At 34.1% G+C, this 7,526-nt stretch overlaps 1 non-coding gene across 1 annotated transcript; it reads left to right on the plus strand.

Annotated features, from left to right (window-relative positions):
* Positions 1-3,076: 3,076 nt before the first annotated feature.
* On the plus strand, positions 3,077-3,180 carry LOC117283276. The gene has a single exon (XR_004514267.1). It is a non-coding gene; the product is annotated as a U6 spliceosomal RNA (small nuclear RNA).
* The last annotated feature ends 4,346 nt before the right edge of the window (positions 3,181-7,526 follow it).

Genomic DNA, 7,526 nt, shown 5'->3' on the forward strand with positions numbered 1-7,526 from the left:
GTCATCAGTTCCCATAGAATTTCACTTAAACCAGTGACAAACGTACTCATCTTGCACCTGTATAATAGCAGCTGCATTTAAAACAGTGAAAATCTATACTGCCTTAGGTAGATTCTCTCTAATGTTGTGAAAGTGTTTGGCTCACTGATAATGTACAATATTTTTTCAGAAAGTAACCTTGTACACTACAAAATCTTACTAGTTTCTCTTTACATATTTCCATTTGTAATACTGTAAATTCCACTTGTTTTCTTCTATTACATGAAAACGGAAAAACTCATAACTGCCTACTGTTTTATCTGAAAGAACTGTATTTCTTTCAATAGATGCAATGCACTAAAATATTTATAATAAATATAGATTTAATCTTGCTTGTTGACATTTCATATTTTAAGTTTGATGCTATCAATCACAACATATCTCAACAAATCACATTTCAACCTAGCACATGACTCATCTCCATGGAAAAATCTGTCCAACAGGCAGATTTGATGTTTTTCTGGGACAGATAAGGGGCATGTATATACTCCAAAAGCATGTGTTATATGCTTATCAGTTAGTCTGTGGTTTGGAAATGCTTGAAAGCAAGTATGTTTTATCTTAATCAGAAATACAACCAAGAATTGTTAACAGGAAAACTTTTGAGTTTTCTAAACTTTCCTGTAGAAGTCATTGATATGAAGCCAAAACCCACACAAAAAGACATGCATAAAATGGAGACTAAAGTAAGTTTCTTAAAAATTCATTTTTTTCAAGTAGATAATCCTCACTAAGATCTTAACCTCAATGATAACCTGACAGGCCAAATACTTTAAGTAGTATACAGCTATTCTTGAATCTGGTGTCAAAAAGATATGCTAAGTATAATACTGGAAATTGCATGAAAATAGTCTGACACATTAAGGAAAATGTTGGTACTGGAGAGTCTCAGAAACATTTGACAACACTTAATGGTGGTTTGACTAAGGTTGTTGACATTTTTGATGAGTTATCTCTCCAGTGTCCAGCATAGTTCTAAATAACAGAAAAGAAAAATAGGAAAAAGAGTTTAAATCTTAGAGTTCTTTCAAACATCTCTAAATAATTTTCATACTATTATCTAAAAATAATACCAACAGATTTTTATATACAGCTTTCAATTTTCATACTCTCATAATACATTCAAGGTTTTTTTTTTTCTTGCCCAAGATATATGAGTCTGATGCTGACAAAAATGATTTCATTATTTTCCAAAACGAGGATGCAGAAGTACTTCAGGAGCACAGTGAGATCTAAAATATACCCCAAAGTTCTGACGGGTGTACAAGATGATTGAGTCATTGAGGTGCTTTACTCATTGGATTCGTCCATTGGTGACTTCATTCGCTGATGTGCTATCTCGGGACCGGGCCTGGTTGGACGTGGGCCACTGGGAGTGCGATCTGGAAGTCTTGTCGTGGCTCCTTCCTTCTCTCTTCGCTTCCTGGCTGCAATGTGTGAAGCATCTTTGCATCTACCATGACCTTCCACCGTGCTCTTTCTGCCTTGGAGCAAGCTGATCATGGACTCAAACGAAACCCGAATAAATTTCTCCTCCTTTCAATGGATGTGTTGGGTATTTTGTCCCAGAGATAGAAAAGCAACTAAGACAGACATTGGTACCATAGTGGTAGGTTTACTAATGTCACTTTATCTGACCATGTGGCTTAGAAACCTTTGGAACTATTTAGTAGGAAGAATTTGGAAAATTTTGGAGAGGTGAGCTAGAGAAGTTCTAGAATATTATAAGCCACTCGTGGGGAAATTTGGAATGAAGCTCAGAGGACTAGAATGATTATAGAAATGTGGAGAGTAAGGTCAGGTTCAGGAGGCTTCACGTGGGAACAAAGACTCCATTGTCAGCTGGATAAAGAAGATGTGGTTTTTCTATAAAATGGAATATTACTCAGACATAAAGAATGAGAAAATAGATTCATTCATAGGAAAATGGATACATATTGAAGATATACTCCTAAGTGAAATAAATAAGGCACACATGTGTAAATACCAAATAGTTTCCCTGGTGTGAATAATCTGCAATAATACATAAGATCCTAAAGAGATTACTGACATTTAGAAATGGGAAGAAAGGAGCTAAAGGTGTAGGGAAGGTGGGATGGGTAGGGGAAGGGTAATAAGGGAAAAGAGAAAAATGTGAGATAATGAAAAGATGAAAATAAAGTGTTTGTAGATGGGGAGGGGAGGAGAGGGTGAAGGGAAGGCAGGGGTAAGAGGAAAAATGATAATCAAAACTTGTCATGTAGTGGTACAAGATTCCAACAATGAATGTAACTGTACTGTATCCCTAAAATGTACCAATAAACTCAGTTAAAGCTGAAAAAAAAAAGACTCCATTGTCAGCTGGATTGGAAGCCACTCTAGCAGAAAATTTGTCTATATCTCACCCATACCTACGACTTTGTCTGAGACTGAGATTAAGAAAGGCAGACTAATCTGGGGATGAAATTTCAAACTAATCTAGTGTTTAGATTATGGCATAGGAATCACTGGTTGCCTTTAGGGAGATCAGCAGTGAACATCAGCAAAAAATTAGACAAAAAGCTGAGATTACACATATATATATATTATATTAATATATTATATGTATTAGGTTTCATATATATATTTGGCCCCAATTTTGCAGGTGGTTCTTCCCCATTGAAATTGCAACCTTTCACATCTTTTGGTCCAATATATATATATATATATATATATATTGGACCAAAAGATGTGAAAGGTTGCAATTTCAATGGGGAAGAACCACCTGCAAAATTGGGGCCATGGAAAGCATGGCTGCAAAAGTGATTACTGTTAGCCAAATACTGTGCATCAGGACAATACAATAGATATTTGAAGTCATCTCAGGAATCAGAAACACCCTACCCTACACAGACTCAGGGTGAAAAGTTGTAAAGATTTTAGTTTGAAGGAGAACCCTATGGTGCTTTGGGTAATTCGAGGGTGCAAAGGCAAATGTTCCACTGAGTTCAGCCACTGAGGTACTCAGAGGCCACTGCAGACATGAACCAAGAAAACCTATCTATCGCTCAAGCTGATAGCAGCTTTGGCACCACATATGCTAAACTGGAGTGATATAGAGAAGATTAGATTGGCCCCTGTGCAAGGGTGCCATGAAAACTAATTTTGAGAATTTTAAATATTGGCTTTTTCCCTTTACTTTATGGCTTAAAAGATTCTCCAAAATAAGAAGTTTTGAATGCTGGTATCTGCATTATAGAAAAGAACTAATATCATGGTGACCTTTAGTATTCTTTTGCATGAAATCAGACAGGTCATCTTTTAAAAATAGGGCATTGTAGATCACCAATGGGGAGAATGAAGTCCTTGCATTGTCATTTTAGAAGTTCTGTCTCTCTTCTATTTTAGACACTTCTGATTGTATTAAACTGATCTGAATAATCCAGTGACTATCATCTTTAAATCTGTCTGTAATCTTAACTTCATATCTTTCATGTAACCTCACCTTTTTAGGGGATATGGGGTTAAGAAGTAGTCATCTTGATTCATTGCCCTCAACTCACTGAAAAGTGATGCTGATCCTTATAAATCATTTTCTTATAATATTATTAACTATCTTCTAGCTTGGGCTAATGTATAATCAAAATGTCACTAAGTATTGCTATAAACATACCATAATTTTCTTACATTGTGTTTAACCATTTGTGTGTGTGTGTGTGTGTGTGTGTGTGTGTGTGTGTGTGTGTGTGCTTGCTAAGAAGAAAAGATGTTGAAAGCTAAAGGTCGGGAGTTTGATCCCAGGTGCAAAAAAAAAAAAAAAAAAAAAAGGCATTGAGTATATTTATACGTCCCCAGGTCAAAAATTTCTAAAAGCAAGCAAAAATAACTACTACATGCTTAACTTTTGAAGGCAGTACTAGAAGCAACTGTAGCAGCTAATCCAGACTGACAACTGGCTTAGCAAAACTCCCTTCAAGACCTACTCCTCACTCTTCTCACACACTCGATACTATTAACTCATGGCTGTACCCTACTTCAATGCTTTCCAGCTTTGATACTCCCATCACTTAACCCAGAACATAACACCCTACAAATCCTCTCCTCAGATTTCTAAATGTTATGACATTATTTCTGCTCTCTCCAGGATTTGTGTTTCCTTTACTAAAAAAAGCCTACAATACTAAGTTTTGTTTAATCAACTGATTTTCTTGGTGATTGTTTTGGAGAAGCTAAGAATTGAAAATGGAATAAAGCAAATTGACATAGACAAGATAGTTACTGGAAAATATAAAATATTAGAAGTAAAAGAACAATATTGTGAAATTCAAACTGCTTATCTTGCGTATTTGTGTGAACTATTTTTTCATTGATTAAAATTGAAGGGGGAAATGATTCTGCAATTGCTTAACTCTAAAGCATCATGAGTAGAAACTGGACTAGGAAAAAATAGTAAGAAAAGTAGAGATCTTCAGACTGCTTTTTTTTTTCTACAATTTTTTATGGTCTAGGAATTGGGTAGAAAATTTTTTTCTTTTTGCTTTCTTATTTTGGCTTTCAATTCTGTCCATTTCTCACTGGTAATTTGACAGAATGAAACTTTTTAAAAAAATTCTTTATTTTGTTATTGCAAAGAGTTTAATAGCTCTAAAATTTATATGAAAATTTCTAATAAATATTTAAATATACTGTTACTTAAACATATTGCATTCTTGCCTATAATCATTCAATGGGAATATGAAAAATATCTTCAAATTTATGAGGCATAAACTTCTGGAGCTTAGAACACCACTAGTTTCCTAGTTTGTGTGTAAGTTGTAATCATCTGTTGAATCCACGTATCTCAGTGTTGAAACACCTCCTCCAAAGATGATTTGGATTTTTAATGAGTTGAACTTTACTGATATAATCTATTCCCATATGTCATATGTTGGGAAACAAATATTCTCAGAAATTAAATTTTTACTCAACATTATCAAAATACTAAATGGTAAATGTGAAAGTACAACCTATGATTCTCAAAGTAAGAATCCTAAATATGCTACAAAAATAAAATGAATGCTATAATACATGCCTTGAGACTTATTATTATCAATTACTCTTCTAGGTCATAACTGCAGTACCAATGTAACTTATTAAATGGAAAATATTCTGATTCTCAAACACTAGACGTCAGCAAAGAATGCCCTTTATGCTACATACATTATGCTACTTTGCATGGAGTGTAAGGAAAGACTTGATTTTCTGTATATTTTTTAATTTATGGGAAACTTTAAGAGAAAACCAATATGAAAATTTCATGAAAATAAAATTTCGGTGCCCATAAATAAAGTGTTGTTGTTTTTTTTTTTTAAAGAACAGAGCTGTGTTTATTCATTTACATATTTTCTGTGGTCATTTTTATGTTATGCTGGCAGAGTAGTTATGACAGAGACCATTTGGGCCACAAAACTAAAATGGTTTTATCTGTCCTGTTGCAGATAAGATTTTCTAATGCTTCATTCCTTTAGAGTTAAAAACTCTGGGTCAGTGGAAATCATGTGTTTATGTAATTATGCACCACATAGAGTGGTCAAATGCATTTTTGGCCATGCTCCTTTGTGTTTTTATAATACCACTCATTATTCTATTTGACTTTAATTGTATTCCTGGGTTTATACATTAAAGATTAATGATGTACTTAGCCTAAATCGAGATTCCCAGAAATGTGAAGATATTGCAGAGTAGAAAGTATAGTAGTTAAAAAAAATTCACTTTTTTCCTCTAGAGATGTCCTAAGGATTTTAGGTGTGAGGAATTTAAGTAATTGTAGCATTGCTCTCCCAAAGGATGCATAATACTTCCATAATTCTTGTCATAAAGCTGACAGCATACCTATGCTTTGCTACTTAGACAAATATGGTGATCTGATGTGCAATATCATTTATATTGCCCTTCAAAAGAGTTGTGTTTAACTGAGCAGTGAGCATATGTAGTATTTGCATTACTCTCAGCTGACAAATACCTCAGAACTTTATGCCTCATGAGATGTTAGTGACTGTCAAAGAGAACTAAGCATGTCGCCAAATCAAGGTATTATTTGGTGATAGACATAAAATATCAAAATACTCTCAGAACAGATGTAGCTACTAAGTAGTCAACACTTGCAATTGCTAATGTGCTGTTGAATTGTGAGATGACACTCCTTTTGTTAGTAAAGACAGGAGTCAACCTGTTACCCATGAAGAATAAGATAATAATGGTATCAACATCAGCAATAACGCCAGGGATAGAAGAAAAACAGTGCACACATACACATGTATTTAGTGCTTTTTATTTAATCAGAATGATTTTGGGTATTTTTCAGGTTTTAGCTCGTATAACTACTCCTGGCCTATAGTAACCATAGAATGCTAGGTACACTGTAAATCATACCATATAGATGAGAACAACAAAGCCCAGAGAAATTAAGCAATGTGTCTAAGGTCACACAGCTAAGGTATGAAAATTTTTGATTAATTAATAAAAGGCAAGTAGGCTAAAGCTTCTGCTCTTAAATAAAATTTGTTGCTGCCTAATCAATTACATTTTATGTATAATTTAAGTTAAATTTATGTGAGAAATTTTACTAAATTTTGTTTCAGAAAAAATATTGAGATTCTGAAGTTTTGGTACAAGCTGATATATACAGATATATTTCCCATCTAATTAAAAATGAATTGTATTAATATTTTAGGGGCTATTAATGGAGAATGAGACTACTTCATGGCATGTAGACTGTTGTATTCATTTTGTTTTCATCTCCAGACCCTTGTACAGTATGTACAACAGTAGATATTTGGTGCTCAATAAATTTGCTAAATGAATACACTAATTTTTGGAAAGTGCTATCTGGTTTCCAAAGGTTTTGTTATATGAACAAAGGCTCATGATGACTAAGAGATATGAAGTTTCCCCCTTTTTCTTCTCATGAGAATTATCCCTAATATGCATGGGCAGTAGAAAACTGATAAGTTTTCAATAGCTCTAATAGCCACCTTGAGACTTAGAATAGTGTTCCTTAGGGCATTCTTGATCTCTGAGTAATTATTTTTTTCTACTTCTCTTCCATCATACATCAGCTTTGATCTTCTAGGTAATTATGGATGTTCCTACTTCCTCATAAAATGGGTAAGCATATTTCACAAATTGTGTTAAGTGGGTCCAATACGTATTGAGATTGACAGATTTCAACTTGCAGAGAATCATTATAGACTTATTCACTTGTTTAACAATTCTTTTTGTTGGAGAATTTGGTTGGATAGGCTACTAGAAAATTCAGCTGGTTTTCATTTGTGAGCGCAATCTGAAATTTGTCTCAGTATAATGACATCTGTATTCTACTGGTATGAAGTAGTTTTGGGAATTGACATGCCTGCTTGCCTTCCACATTTTAAAACCTGTATCATGGGCCGGTGATTTTAGCTCAGTGGTTCCACTGCCTGCCTTGCAAGCATAAGGACCCGAGTTCAATCCCCAGTACCAAAAAGACAAAAAATAAATAAAATAGCTTT

Source organism: Fukomys damarensis, unplaced genomic scaffold (genome assembly GCF_012274545.1).
Source record: "Fukomys damarensis isolate Sample0158 unplaced genomic scaffold, DMR_v1.0_HiC HiC_scaffold_24, whole genome shotgun sequence".
NCBI classification, from domain to species: domain Eukaryota; kingdom Metazoa; phylum Chordata; class Mammalia; order Rodentia; family Bathyergidae; genus Fukomys; species Fukomys damarensis.